The 15,171-nt window shown below is 36.1% G+C and overlaps 1 protein-coding gene across 2 annotated transcripts in view; it reads left to right on the top strand.

Moving 5' to 3' along the window:
* ABCD3 (ATP binding cassette subfamily D member 3) overlaps window positions 1-15,171 on the top strand; it is an 83,021-nt gene that overhangs the window by 2,508 nt on the left and 65,342 nt on the right. The window lies entirely within an intron of this gene.

Raw genomic sequence — 15,171 nt, 5'->3', positions numbered from 1 at the left:
GAATGGTGTCAAATCTATCTTTGTAGATAATATACTTCCATAATCATTTGGATGTCTTTCAGTTGCTACTTTGGCATCATAGTTTGAAGATGAGAAAATTCTAACTTTATATTTTACTGGCTTGTCGGGTGACTATGGTAACAGGGCGAATTAATTTTACTATCTGGTGCCTAATGAAGGAACCTGTGAGTGCTTGACCTTTATTTGTCTATGCTGTTGACAGTAGATTTGCCTTAGAAGATATTCCTTAGAACCAGATAGTTAATAAAGATAATAAAATCACTTTAAAAGTTACAGTGTCATTTTATTCCAGACATTGGGAGAATGAGTAATTTAATGTTCTGAATAATTTTTTAGTTACATATGATTTGACTGGGTGAAATTTACTTTTTATTACGGGAAATTTCACACACATTCAAAGTAAGCAGAATAATATAATGGGCCTCCTATACACTTCACACAAGAAGTGTCGTTAACATTTTACCATTCTTGTTTCTTATAGCTTCTTGTTCCCCGCCCCTGATTTTTACAGATGTTTAGGTAAAATTTATATATATTGAACTGTACACATCTTGTACATTTTTAAAATAAATGGATACCATAGTATAACACATCCCTTTCATAAATTAGAACGTTTTCATCTCCCCAGAAAGTTCTCTTGTATTCATTCTACATGACCACCGTACTAACCTTTTTCACCCTAGTTTTGCTTAATCGTACATCTTATTTTGTTTATTATTTATATGGGGAATAGTGGAATCTTTTTACTCATGGATAAAGGAGACCATGTATTTCAGTGCAAAGGAAGTATTGAATGTTGTATTACTAGGTGCTATGGGATGGAGAGGTGTGTGTGTGTGCGTGTGTGTGTTACACATACATTAAAAAAATATATGACATCTTTAAGTGTGAATTAGTTAAAAATGTAAGATGATGACAATGCAGTGTACAGACAGTCATATATTAAAAATTCTGAGAAAGAAGAGATTAATAATGTGTTTGGGAAGAGTTAGGGAAGGTTTTATGAAGAATGTGAGCTAAGCCTAGAAAGAGGGTAGGAATGAATAACTGGAGATAAATTGAATGTCGGTAGCAGCCCTTATTAGATTTTTGTTGCATTTTATGGGAGGAAGAAGCTTGGTGGTACTCTTTCAGTTTAAACACAAATATAATCATGTTATTTCTTCATTAAAATCTTTCAGCTATTCTAAAATACAAAATTCTTAGCATGAGTGAATGATGTTCATGATCTGGTCCTTTGCTACTTCGACTCAGCCAGCCATATGGAATTAACACACTCTGAGTAGGACAGGCTCTGCCCAGCCGTTGCAGTCTTATTGTAATCACAGTCATCCCCACCACTTCTTCCCACCCTCTGATGTTTATTTTCCTTCAAGACTCAGTTCAGTTAGCACTTTCCTGTCTTTTCCTGATCTCCAAACTGATGTTGTTGTCCTCTGCTCTCAGGCTGCTCTAAGCATTCCCCTACTCTAGTTACCACTCTGTATGGTAGTTTATTTTCTTGGCTTCTACCTGCATCAGACTGTGAGTTTCTGGAGGACATGGACTGAGTCATCTTTAAATTCCTAGTTTGCACATGTCATAGGATAGACATTCAGTAAGTATTTATAGGGCGGACAAATGATGTAGGATAGTTGAAGAATTTTTTTTTTTTTTTTTTTTTTTTTTTTGCGGTATGCGGGCCTCTCACTGTTGTGGCCTCTCCCGTTGCGGAGCACAGGTTCCCGACGCGCAGGCTCAGCGGCCATGGCTCACGGGCCTAGCCGCTCCACAGGCATGTGGGATCTTCCCGGACCGGGGCATGAACCCGTGTCCCCTGCATCGGCAGGCAGGCGCTCAACCACTGCGCCACCAGGGAAGCCCATTTGAAGAATTTTTAAGGGTAATTGTCTGACAGGCAGTTGGAGATGGGGTACTAGTTCAAACATGAGTAAAGGCATTATCTTCAGAGAAGTGATAGTTGTGTACCTGAGATTATATAACAGGAACGGGGGGGTAGGGAGGGGTAGGAAATCAGTGGGCCAGTATTATAAGGCAGGGAAGAGACCAGTCTACATTGCCAAACTATTTTGTAATCTTAATAAAACCAAACAAAGAACAAAAACAGAACAAAGCAGTTTTCTTTCTCTTCCCATGAATGCTTGTCAAAGTTCAGATTTCTCTTCCTGGATTTCAGAACCTTCCTTTATCTGGTCTCACCTTACCTGGCTAATCTTTTATTCCATTGCCTGCCAGTGACTACTCTCTGTTCCAAATAGGCCAGTTTCTGCACTGTTTTCTGAACAGGCCACACTCGTTTCTGGCTTTGGAGCCTTATTCATGATATTAGCCATACCTGGAATATCTCTTCCTGTATCCTCTGTTCTTCAACTCTTATCCTTTAAGGGTTACGTCAAGGTCACCTTTTCCATGAAGTAATTTTAAACAACCCCTTTTTAATCTTATGAACCATGTATTTAGTTGCTTTTCTTTTTTATCTATTAATTGTTTGACTGGGTATGATCTAGTTGTTAGCCATCGGAGTGTAGCCATGTCCACCAGCTTATGGGGTCCTCCTTCGTCCTTTTTCAAATCCCCAATCTATAGATGGTAGGAATAACCAAATATTTTTGGAGAGTTTCAGGGAGCTTGTGTTTCTCTTAGTCATGCCTTACTTCTATGCTTCTGCTCTATTTTAGAAGCCACTTGTACGTTGTCTCTTGAGCCTGTCATTTTGGTATCTGCCTTGATTCCTCCAAAGCATCAGTCACAAAGCAGTATTTGTAGTAGAGCTTTACTGAAAATTTGGGAGTAGTGGCAGGGATTATATTGCAACATAGGGAACAGCTTAAAATGGAGAAGTTCTTTTATTTACAAGTTTCTTGTACATTCCCACTGTTGGAAATTTGTTGTGTTTTCCCCTGAGCCTCAGCCCTGTGGCCTGTTGCTGGGTCTTTTCTGTACCCCTTGGATGTTTCCATATCTCTAGCTTCTACTCCCTGTACTCTGTCCCCACTAACCTCCCTACAGCTTTCCTGCATACTGAATTCAGCTTTCCTTCTTGAGATCTGCCCCTTTCATATCAAGCTTTAGAAGGGGCTGGCTTCACTTTTCTCAGTTTCACAGGCCCACTGAATGTTCTGCAAAGTACAGGCGTGTGTCAGGTGAGGGGCTGGAGTTGCATGAGACCCTTAGGATGAACCATGAGTGGATGTTGTAGGGTTCATCGCCATATGGATCCTCAGAATAAAAAGGAGATGCTTAAGCAGCTATAGGTAAAGAAGGCCTTAAAGGATTTGCCAGGAAAAGCAGCTCTATACAGAAACCAACTGATGCAGGTCATGTTCTCAGAACTGTGCAGCTGTCTGTGGTATGCTGGGGGTAACTGGGTACTGACTTTTTAATTATTATAATTAAACTTCTCAGCTTTGGGCACATTAGCATCATTGGCCAGGCATTCCATTTTAGGGCTTTTGCAGTTGCTTTTCCCCTGCCTGGAATTCTCTTTCCCCATACATCCTCACTGTTTTCCCTCCCATTTTTCTTAGAGCTGTGGTTACTGTTTGTTTTAAATAACAATTTTTTTCTTGCTACACATGTAAATGTTGTCTCCTGAAGTACATTATGAGCTCTTTAGGAGCTGGGCCCCTTCTATATGCATGGGTAAAGCAAGTCTTAGAAATTTATAAAAATAGTATCATTATTTTATAACCTGCTTTTGACAGTTAACAATAGAGTAGAAACATTAAAGACAATTTTAAGAAATTAAAAATCATGTACTTTGGTGTACAACAGACACTAACACAGTATTGTGAAGCAGTTATACGCCAATAAAGATCTATTAAAAAATCATGCATAATGTCATCACCATAACACACATATTGTTTTATTTTTATTACCTTTTATTATTTATATGCATATATTTTTACACAGTTATATACATGGTTTGCTATTTTCATTTAAAGCATAGACATCATTCCTGTGTTTCTACATGAACCTCATTACTATATTTTAAAAGAAATACATAAATACTCCTTTGTGTGACTATATCATAATTTATTTTACCCTTAAATATTTGGTATCTAGATTGCTTCTGTAATTTTTACAGATAATACTGTGTGTGTTTGTGAGTGAACATTTCTGTCTGCTGAATTATTTCCTTGGAATAAATTGCCAGAATTAGGATTAATGAATGAAGATTATAAGCTTTCTTTAGTTTTTGTGGAAAAGGAAAACATAAACATTCTGGAGCTACACAAATTCCACATATTACTTTTTAAGAATTGTGCCATAGAGTACTATGAATGAGTGCTAATTTAATTCTCTAATCATCATTAAGGGATGTTTGAATTTTTTTGGAGGGGGAACTGCTTTAGAGATGTAAAATAATGTTTCAGGATTATTTTAATTTCCAAGAATGCATATTTTTATATGCAGAAACCTGTCTTTATTATGGAGGCACTCAGCATAGTATAAAACATGGTCTTTGGTGTTAGATATGGGTTCAGGTTTTTATTCAGCCATCTGCTAGACCTGTGATCTTGGTCAATTTACTCAGCCTCTTTCAGCCTCAGTTTTCTCATCTGTAGAACAGGGATAATAGTATTTACTTAATCAGTAGTTGTGAGGATCAAATGAGAAAATGTCCTAACTCAATAGCTGGAACAAAGCTCAGTAAATAGAAGATAGCTTTAGCTTTCCCTGTGCTTGCCAAAGGACAGCAAAACATCCCATTGTTATGTACTCAGTAACTATTGAGCTTTCATAAAAATTTCCTCAAATATGCCCACCAAAATCTCCCTAAAGAAACCTTTCAAATTGATAGACTCATTCAGAGTTGGAAAGTATTTAAGTTACTTTTATGTGACATGGTTTCAGTCCTCTGTTTTTTCAGTTGTTGCTTCCTGAATATGATACTCTGTTTCTCCACCCCTTAAAGGGAGGTCTGAAACTGAATTCATTATTCTAAGTGTGGTCTGACTGACAGAGTGAAGTGGGCTGTTACCTGCTTTGTAAATCCAAAACTTTTGTTAAAATAGGTGAGGTTACGTTCATTTTTGTGACAGTCAGTATTCTTCACTCATATTTTAGCTTGCACAATTGTTTTCCCTTCCTTTCCCCTTCTTAGCTTGCTGTGTTTGATTTTTTTTTTTTTAAACCTGGGTGTGGGTATTTACAACTTATCTTTGTTTGGGCACATCACTTTCTCCTAAATTTTTTTTCATCATGCACATTAAAAAAAAAATTATTGGAGTATAGTTGCTTTACAATGTTGTGTTAGTTTCTACTGTATAGCAAAGCGAATCAGCTATACATATACATATATCCCCTCTTTTTTGGGTTTCCTTCCCATTTAGGTCACCTCAGACATTGAGTAGAGTTCCCTGTGCTATACAGTAGATCCTGCACATTTAATTAGTATTCTTTCTGTATATTTTGTCAATAAGTTATCGGACAGGACTAAGTATAGAACAATGTATTTCTGTCACTATAACCTTTCTTTTAAATGATACCTTTTGGGGGTTGTATTGGTTCTCATCTTTAACTTACCTGGTACCTTTTCACACCTTTCCTTCTGGTGATATTTGGCACTCTGACGGTCGGGCTAGGCATTTGATCCATACTGGGCCAGTCAGAATCCTTCCTCCTCTGTGATGTTTCTGCTGTGGAGTCAGTGGGAAATGGTCTTCCTTTTTCGGTCATGGATGATGAATATCACCACCTTCTAATAATCTGTTGCAATAAAATATAAACTGGAATTATTATTATTATTATTTTATTGGCCTCACCACGCAGCTTGCAGGATCTTAGTTCCCTGACCAGGGATTGAGCCCATGCCCACTGCAGTGGAAGCATGGAGTCAGTCCTAACCATTGGACTCCCAGGGAATTCCCTAAACTGGAGTTATGAAGAAGAAAGATAGGCGCTCTTTATAATTTTCTTTAGAGTTATATATGGCAAATTAAATTTTATGCAAAATGGGTACTGTATTTCCCTATTGTTATTTTTTTTGGAGTGATTTTTTTACAGAATGTTAGAATTTTTATAAACGACATTTGTAGTCATTTCTACAAAAAATTAGACATAAGGCCCTTGCTTAAGAATATGGCTTTTATCATAACATTCTTTTTATGAGGAAATAACTTTTGTTTTAGGCATCTCTTTTAAGAATATAGCCTTCCATAAGCATTAGGATAAAATGGTCTGGATAACTGATGGTTGCGCTCTTCATTGGGAACTATTATGCATATTAAGATAGTTTGAAGCCTTGTTAGATAAAACTAGTGAGTGTGGTAAAGGTGTTTTTTAAAAAAAAAACATGCATTTGTTGTTTGGCTAATTAGCAGTCCTGAATGATTGCAATTAAATTAATAAAGTATAAAATTGAAAATAAAGCTCATCAAAGCATTCAGCTAATTTGATATCTGTGAATAGACGTAACAATCTCACATACCACTGTAATGGTACCATAATAATAGACATAAACATGGGTTGTATGATTTACTCTCTGCTTAAGAAGTTATTGGCATTAATTTAGTGCCAATAGTTATCTGTTGGCATTAAAAATAAATGTACTATGTGGAATGAGGCAGCTTCTCTAGGTAAATCATAATTTGGTTATTTAATCAGCATACTGTGTCTGTAGGTCACTGCATGTCGCTATTTAAAACATTTACACTTTCATAAACCTATGAAGTAAGCAACGAGACACATAGTGTCTCCTCAGAAGGAAAAAGTATGGTCCTATAAATTTATCATACTTTAGTGAGTAGGACGTTCTTACATTTCGGCTTCTCTGAAATTAGGATGCAATTTACAGCCGACGCATCTTAGCTTTGATTAATATGGTATTGGCATATTGTTACATTTCCGTTTTACTGTGCATGTTTTTAATTTGCTTATAAAAATGCTTCTTGGTAATTTACATCAAACTCAATCTTTTGACTCCATATTCAGTGTTACTGTCATTCTTTCTTCATTATATCTTAGAGGTTAACTTAAGTTAACTTAAGTTGAGGTAGAATCAGATCTTTTCCTCATTCCAGAGCAAGGACTGGAGGAAGTAGGGTGGCATGGGAATCAATGAACCACTCAAAGAAAGGGACCGAAAGATCATGCACTAACTCACAAAACATCTCGTGCTTGCTACATGTCAGATGCTGGGTTTATAGAGATGAAAAAAAGGTCCTATTCTCGAGCGTTGGGGGGTATGATACAAGTCTGTACCTTCATTCAACATTTAGTGCTAGGTGCTGAGAACACACGGTAGTGAATAAGAGTAGGTCTGTTTCCTAGATGGATCCTGTAGTGAGAGAAGACAGAACCCATTTCATTTTAGTTTTGTATTGGGCACTTGGGAAGATTAAAAATTAAATTAGGCAAGATTTTTGCTGTTAAGAAACCCACAGACTATTAAAAGAGGGAATCCTCTGTCTGGACATTTCACACCAAATTTCTAGTTAAAAAAGAAACTCCTGGTATATTTTATTTAAAATATTATTCTCCATTTACCTGTGATACAATTTTGTTCCATCAGGAGATTAGATTTAAGGTGTTTTCAACTATGGTATTCATTTTCTTTCCCCTGCAGTAATGCCCAAGATGTGTTTAGTAAAACAGTGGAGGCACTGGGGGAGGCAAGTGTAGGACAGAATCAATGAAATGATCCCATTTTTAACGTATCAGATAATTTCCAATTTAACTATTGATGAGTGAATACATTTCTCTCTGTATTTTATCACCAGCTCAACAAAATAGCTACTTCCCCTTACTTCAGTGAAGAAACTTTCAATGTGGAAGGAAATACAATGTTTATCCAGTACATTCTATTGAATGCTTCTTGTATGTCTCTAAGCTAGGCATTGAGATACCAAATTGATGAACATTATTTCTAACCCCTGTCTTGTGGAAATACAAATATATAGAAAAGTCGTACAAGTCAGTATGACTAGACCTGTGGTCTAATAATAATTCTGTGGGAGGGAGCACTGGATTGGGAATGTTTGATTGTTTTGGTTGTCACCTGGGGAGCTTTCACTTTTGTGCCTGATCTTAAGAGATAATGCATAAAAGGCATTCTGGGTAGAGAAAGTAGCATGAGCAAAGGCATGGCGTTAGTGGAGTTATGATTTGAGAAGAAGGGACTGCAAAGACATGAAGCTGGTAACCTTACTGTTAACTATTTATTGAGCATTTGCCATATTATAGGTTCTAAATATTTTGCATTTATTCCTGACAACAGTCGTTTGAGATAGTTGTTTTATTATCTTTATTTTATCGGTGAGTAATCAGAAAGGTAAAAATGGTACCTGATTATAAGAGTTCTTACGTTTGAATTAGCCATGTGGAGGGTAAAAGACAGAATAAAACATTTTTATCAGATCCTTCAGATATACTTAGGTTTGTAACCAAGCAAGGCCTCATGCGCCCCTGGACAGAAAGCCAAACTCTTGACAGCAGGTGTTTTCAGCAAAGTAAGGGTTTATTACACGGCGCCAAGCAAGAGAGAGAGACAAGCTTCAGATCCACTCCATCTTGGTCTTTGAGTTAGGGATTTTTTTTTTTAAGGGGAAGAACGAAAGCTGGGACTAATCATCATCTTGTGACATTTCTTCATCATAGTTTCGAGAGTCGGGATGTTCTGGTTTATGAGGCTCAGACCAGGTGGTCCGTGGCTTGGGGGTCCATCAGCACATCTTGCCCTGGAGAAACAACCTGGGTTTGTATGTTAATGATGATATATAGAATAGCAATTTTAGTACATTAACGATGTTATCGACAGTAGCAGTCTTCGTCCTCTGACTCTGGTTGATTAGTGTTCAGTTAGCACAGGATTGAGGTCAGAGGGGACAAAAAAGGGAATAAAGAATTGGACAGAGAGAGTAATCATAAACTCAGTAAGGGAACTCAGTTTCAGATTCAGAAGAACAGTCAAGAATCATTCAGGGGCTAAGAAAAAGTCTTATGTTAAATTCAAAGTTATGTTAATTGTTAGATTAACAATTTTATTGTAGTATATTAATTTTAAAATATAGTCATGGTGAAATACTCTTAAGATTTTTAAAACATTTTTATTGTATATTATACAGCAAATATAGAAAAGTGCATAAAACACGTATATAAATTAATGACTTTTTTTGTAACTGCCACCCAGGTCAAGAAATATCTTTGCCATCTACCCAGAAGCCACATGCCCCTTCCCAGTCACAGCCCCTTCCCTGTACTATCCTGACTTCTATAGTAATTACATTTTTGCATTTCTTTATAATTTTATCACCCAAAGGTGCGCTCCTAAGCAGTATAATTCAGATGTGTTTGTGGGATTTTTTGTTCAAGTCTCTCTTCATCTATGAGTCTGCATGCCATTTCTCTTTCCCCTTTGTTATAGTTTATTTGTTGAAGCAACCAGGTGTTTTCACCTATACCTATTCTGTAATTTGGATTATGCCAGTTGTATAATTTTTCTTCATTCTCTATTTCCTGTAAATTGCTAGTTGAAACTAAAGTTTAGATTTTGTTTTTATTTTTTGGACAAGAATGCTTCCTAGGTGTTGATGTGGTATACTCTCTGTCACAAGGTATATAAGGTCTGGTGGTTTCTTTTTGTGATTTGAGCAGCCACTGATATTTGATACCTAGAACAATGAGTTTATTAGGTCTTACAAAATGATGATATTTGAATTTGGTTATTACTTCATTTATAAGGTGGAATGCTTCTGTAAAAAGGAAGTTTTCTTCATCTATTTGGTTCCCCAGTGGTACAGTTCAGTTAGGAAAGGCAGGATGGATGTTTGCTTCTTTATTATACATCAGTTTCTTGTTATTCTCTGGAGGTGACCAATGAATTCTTCTTAAGTGTCATTATGAACCTAATGATTCACTGCTTGTAAATAAGTAGTTAATGCTCTCTTATAGATGCTTTGGAGGAACCTTTATGAATGCAGTGAATCTTATAAAAATATGAAATGTGCCTCAGGTATCAACTCTTGCATTGGTTTTATTTCTATTTAAATTTTAGAATGAGCATGTTGGGATTTTGATGAGGATTTCATCTAATTTATAGATTAATTTCTAAAATTGGTTATAGTGCCCTTTTTTTTTTGATCAGTCTTGCCATGAGTTTGTAACGTGTGTCAGTTTTTTTAAAAATCTGACTTTCAGTTTTGCTTTACCTCTGTTGAGTGTCTTTTATTTCATTTTTATTTGCTTTTATCTGTATTCTTTTATTCTTTATACTTCAGTTAATTTTGTTCTTTTTCTAATGTTCACATAGATGATGAATTTTCCGTCTTTTCTAATGTATTCGTTTAAGGTTATAAAGTTCTCTAAGCACTGTTTAGTTGCATCCCACAGTTTTTTTGATATGTAAACTCATGTTGTAAACATATCATTTGATATGTATATCATTCGTTTCAAATATTTTAAAAATTTCTTTGACCCATGACTTTTCACAAACCAAAGGGAATCTCTTTATTTATGTCAGTTACCTATTGTTGTATAACAAACCACCCCAACAGTTATTTTTCCCCCTTATTTCTATGGATGGCTGGGTAGTTCCTTTGCTTGTTTTGTTTGGGTTCCCTTATGAGGAACCCAGTAGAGGATTGGCTGCACTGGAAGGTTCATATCTGGTAGTTGGTGCTGGCTGGTGGCTGGGATGCCTTGATTTTCATCTAAGTGACTATATCATTCAGTAGGCTATACCAGTTCCTTACATGGTGGTCTCAGGTCAGCATTCCAAGAAGCCAGGGTGAAAGCAGAAAGGCTTCCACCCATTCTGTTGGCTAGAGCAAGTCACAAGCCTGGCCCAGATTCAAGGGTGGGAAAAAAGATTCCTCCTTTTTAGGAATTTGTCTCAGTATTTAATATACCAGAATTTCAAAACATTTGGGAATTTTTCTTGTATTTTTCTTTTTGCTGTTAATTACCAGCATAATTGCTTTGTGGTTATAGAGTATTGATTTTTTTCCTCATTTTATTTTTACCTCTTTTAGTTGTTTGGAAGTTATTCTCTATATAAATTTTTTTTTTTAATTTTACTGGTTACCCTAGAAATTTTGCCATCTGTTTACCTTTTCAAGTCTAAATATTAATCAATAAGAAATACTTCGTAATTCTCCCAGGCAGTAAAAGGACTTCAGAGCAGTGACCCCATTAACTTTTCCTCCTTATTCAGATGCATTTGTTGTGGGGTTTTTTTTTTAGTACTATAAGACATTATTATTATTGTTTTATATAATATTTACTTAGAGTTATATATTTACCACATTCTTTGCTTTCCATTCCTTCTTGCAATCTATACCTTTCAACTGAGATCAACCCTCCTCTCCCCCATAATATGTCCTTTATAAATTTCTTTAGTACAACTCTGCTGATGATGAACCCTCTCCATATTGCCAGGGAATGTCTTTATTTGCCTTCATTCATGTAAGTGTCTTTTTTCCTGAATGTTTAATTCTAGATTGGCAGTAATGGTTAGGTGTGGATTTATTTTTTATCTGTCTTGCTTAGAATTCACTGGGCCTTTTAATTTTTGTGGATTGGTGTCTTTCTTCGATTTTGGAATATTCTCGGCCATTACCTATGCCTCGTTTTCTTTCTTTATTCTTCCTGGACACCAACTGAGATAGTCTTATTGTAACCACTGTCTCTTATTTCTTTGTTTGCTGTCTTTTTGTTTTCTCCTTGCTATACTCTGTATAGTCAATTCTGACTTAGCTGCTAGATTATTAATTTTCTCTTCAGCTGTGTGAAATCTGTTAAACCTATTGATTAAATATTTAATTTTAATTGTATTTTTATTTTTAAGAATTCCGTCTGGTTTTCTTAAGTCTGTGTAGCTTTTTATTATTTTTTATCTTGGTAGATACTTTGTTTTATTTTATCTGTTTATTTCTTTAAATATAGTCTGCATTGTTTTATAGGGTATGTTTGGAAATTCCAACATGTGAAATCTTTTTGGGTCTGCTCCTGTTTTCTGTCATTTCTACTGGTTCTTGGTTATGGAGTGTAGTTTCCTGTGTGCTTGGTTATTTTTGATTATGGTCTAGACATTTTATTTAAAATTACTTGTAGGAATAATTTTGAGGCTTATAGTAAACATACTTTCATTTTAAGAGGAAAGTTTACTTGTTAAAGTACCTGGGAGCAGTATCAGTCAGGGAAGACCTTAAACCAAGTTTCTTAAGAGCACATACTAAAATTTTTAGTACAGTAGCTTAATAAACAGGTGTAAGACTCACATTTCAGATTTCATATTTTTGTTTCCCAAAGGAGTTATATCATTGTATATTCACAGTATTGTCATGTTAATTCCTTTCAAATCAACATCTCCACTCTTGAACTTCAAATCTAAACTTAAAAAAAAAAATCTTCTGGACAATTCCGTATCGTTATCTTATTGGAACCTGAAATTTAACACATTTATAATGAGTCCAATTATTATTTCCCTGAATGCTTCCACTGTTATTCTTTATTATGGTAAATGGAATGACTGTCCTCGGGTCGCTTAGGGTGCAAACTGTGAGACCTGAGGAAAAATGATCTTTGCCTTTCAGGGCATAAGTTTGGAGCGGAAGGTTTCTAATACCTCCTGTATCTTTACATAGTTCTTTAAGTCTTTGCTCTTCTCCTCTCATTTCCATATTCAGTTAGGTCTTAGCTCTTATCTATTCTCTCACCCTGTTATTTCTAGCAATTTTGTTTCATCTTTCTATTTCCATAGCCACCACCTTTGTTCACATCTTCATCATTTCTGGGCCCTGATTGACCTTGGTTGTGTGTGTGCACATGTGTGCCCACACACACACACACACACACACACACACACACACACACACACAGCTATATTTGATATGGCTAAGGACTTGAACTGGGGGACAATAGAAATGATAAGGAACCTACTTAGAAAGCAGGTGAGAAAATTGTTAGTTTAGATGAGAAATTTTGATAGCCTGAACTGAAGTTGTTGCAATAGAGGAAAAGGAGAGCATAAAGAGAGATTGGATAGGGAGAGTATGAGAAAGGGAGAGTATCTAAGAATAATTCCCAAGTTTGTGGCTTAGGTGATTGGATAGAAGAAGGTATATTCACTGAGTTAGGGCCCAGCTCAGAATGAGAAGGTAGAAAGGTAGATTTGGGGTGGAAAGGTAGATTTGGGGTGGAAAGGTAAGTTCAGACATAGAATGCATGTTGAGTTTAAAATGATTTCAGTAGATCCAGGTACAGATACCTTATTTAAAAAAATAGATTATTCAAGTCAGGAGCTTAGGAAAGATGAGGGAGCTAGAGATTTGGGGAGTCATTAGAGAATGGGTGATAGCTGATATCATGGTTTTGACCGAGGTGTTCTAATGTAGTATCTCTAGGGCCTAGAGATAATGGATCTAATGATTCATTCTTCAGAGTCCTAAAGTTCTATGAGAATTTTCTAACTTTGTGTTTTCATCTTGGTGATAAATTATAAATAAATTAGTATAAGCACATTCTGGATCGTCTGAATGACTACCATAGTATTGCAGATTTTTGTGCCCGTATTTGTGTTTGAATTGTTGCTTAAGTGATCATCAGAAGAGACCACATGTATGGTAGACAAATCTGCTGCATTAGAACCTACATCAGGCTGAAGTGTAGTAATGTAAAACTAAGAAAATCATCTTCAACCTTAGTATTCATACTGAATTATTTTGCTATTAAAATTTTCTTTTGTAGTGGTAATTACAGGTGAAAGGTGTTTTCATAGAATTTCTAAGTAACTGAAATCTTATAATGAAGCTTTGGTTTGAAATCATGAAAAAGACATAGAGCAATCGAGTAGTGTATTACTTTGTCACAAACTGATAAAAGAACATAGGGCTGACATGTAGATTATGTGTTTACACCAAGTGAAGGCCTCATAAGATGTCATGGTATACTCTGAATAAGGTATTTCATGGTAGCTTGAAGAGAGAAAAGTGATGGGAGAGCTGACTGATCATGTGGCCCGTTGTGGGTGTGTGTATATATATGTATTGTGGGTAGATATGTGTGTATATATGTATATATGTATATGTATGTTATATATATATGCAAATTATATTTTTGTGAGCAGTTACATTGCATGGATCTCCATATGTCTCTATAAATACCAATTTGTAACACTTATTATTAGTAGCATTATTAGCAGTAAGTTCTATGACATTTTCACTGAGTATTTTAATTTTTAGAATTTTGTTTTGGGGTGTACTAATAAATTGATTATCCCATCAACATTAATGAAGCAGTGATTTAAAGCCAGTTCATTGTTTACAAAAGAAAAATAATGAAGATTATTTAAAAATCTTGGCTGTTAACTGGAACATATAACACATAAATAATTCCTTCTACTCTTTTACCCCAGCACTGGTGATTAGTTGTAGCAATGTTATCTCACCTATCACTTTAAATGAATGTTGATTCCATTTTTATTGGCTTTAAAATTTTTGTTAGTTTTTAAGCGATAAATTTTATTTTGTGGTTGTAGAAGAGCTGTAAACAAAAGGAATGTATACAGTTGACCCTTGAACAACATGTTTTTGAACTGCGAGGGTCCACTTATGTGTGGATTTTTTTCACTAAATACGTACTTCCATACTATATGATCCATGGTTGGTTGAATCCAAGGATCTGGAGTCTCGGATACGAGGGCCTACTGTATAGTTATAGGTGAATTTTCAACTGCAGTGAGGGTCAGTGCTCCTAAGTCTTCAGGTTTAAGGGTCAATTAACTTAATTTTATGCTTATACATTTAAAAAAAATTTATTTATTTAGTTTTGGCTGTGTTGGGTCTTCGTCGTTGCGCGCGGGCCCCCCCTAGTTGAGGCAAGCGGGGGCTACTCTCCGTTGCAGTGTGTGGGCTTCCCATTGCGGTGGCCTCTCCCGTTGTGGAGCACAGGCTCAAGGTGCATGGGCTTCAGTAGTTGTGGCACCTGGGCTTCAGCAATTGTGTCTCGTGGTCTCTAGAGCGCAGGCTCAGTGGTGCATAGGCTTAGCTGCTCTGCGGCATGGGGGATCCTCCCGGACCAGGGCTTGAACCCGTGACTTCTGCATTGGCAGGTGGATTCCTAACCCCTGCACCACCAAGGAAGTCCACTTATACATATTTAAGGAAGCACCAAATTAAGTCAACGCTGGGGTCTGTAAGAATTTTTTTT

This window comes from Orcinus orca, chromosome 1 (genome assembly GCF_937001465.1).
Source record: "Orcinus orca chromosome 1, mOrcOrc1.1, whole genome shotgun sequence".
Lineage (NCBI taxonomy): Eukaryota > Metazoa > Chordata > Mammalia > Artiodactyla > Delphinidae > Orcinus > Orcinus orca.
The sequence above is the reverse complement of the archived record's forward strand: the minus strand, read 5'-3'. Positions and strand labels throughout refer to the sequence as shown.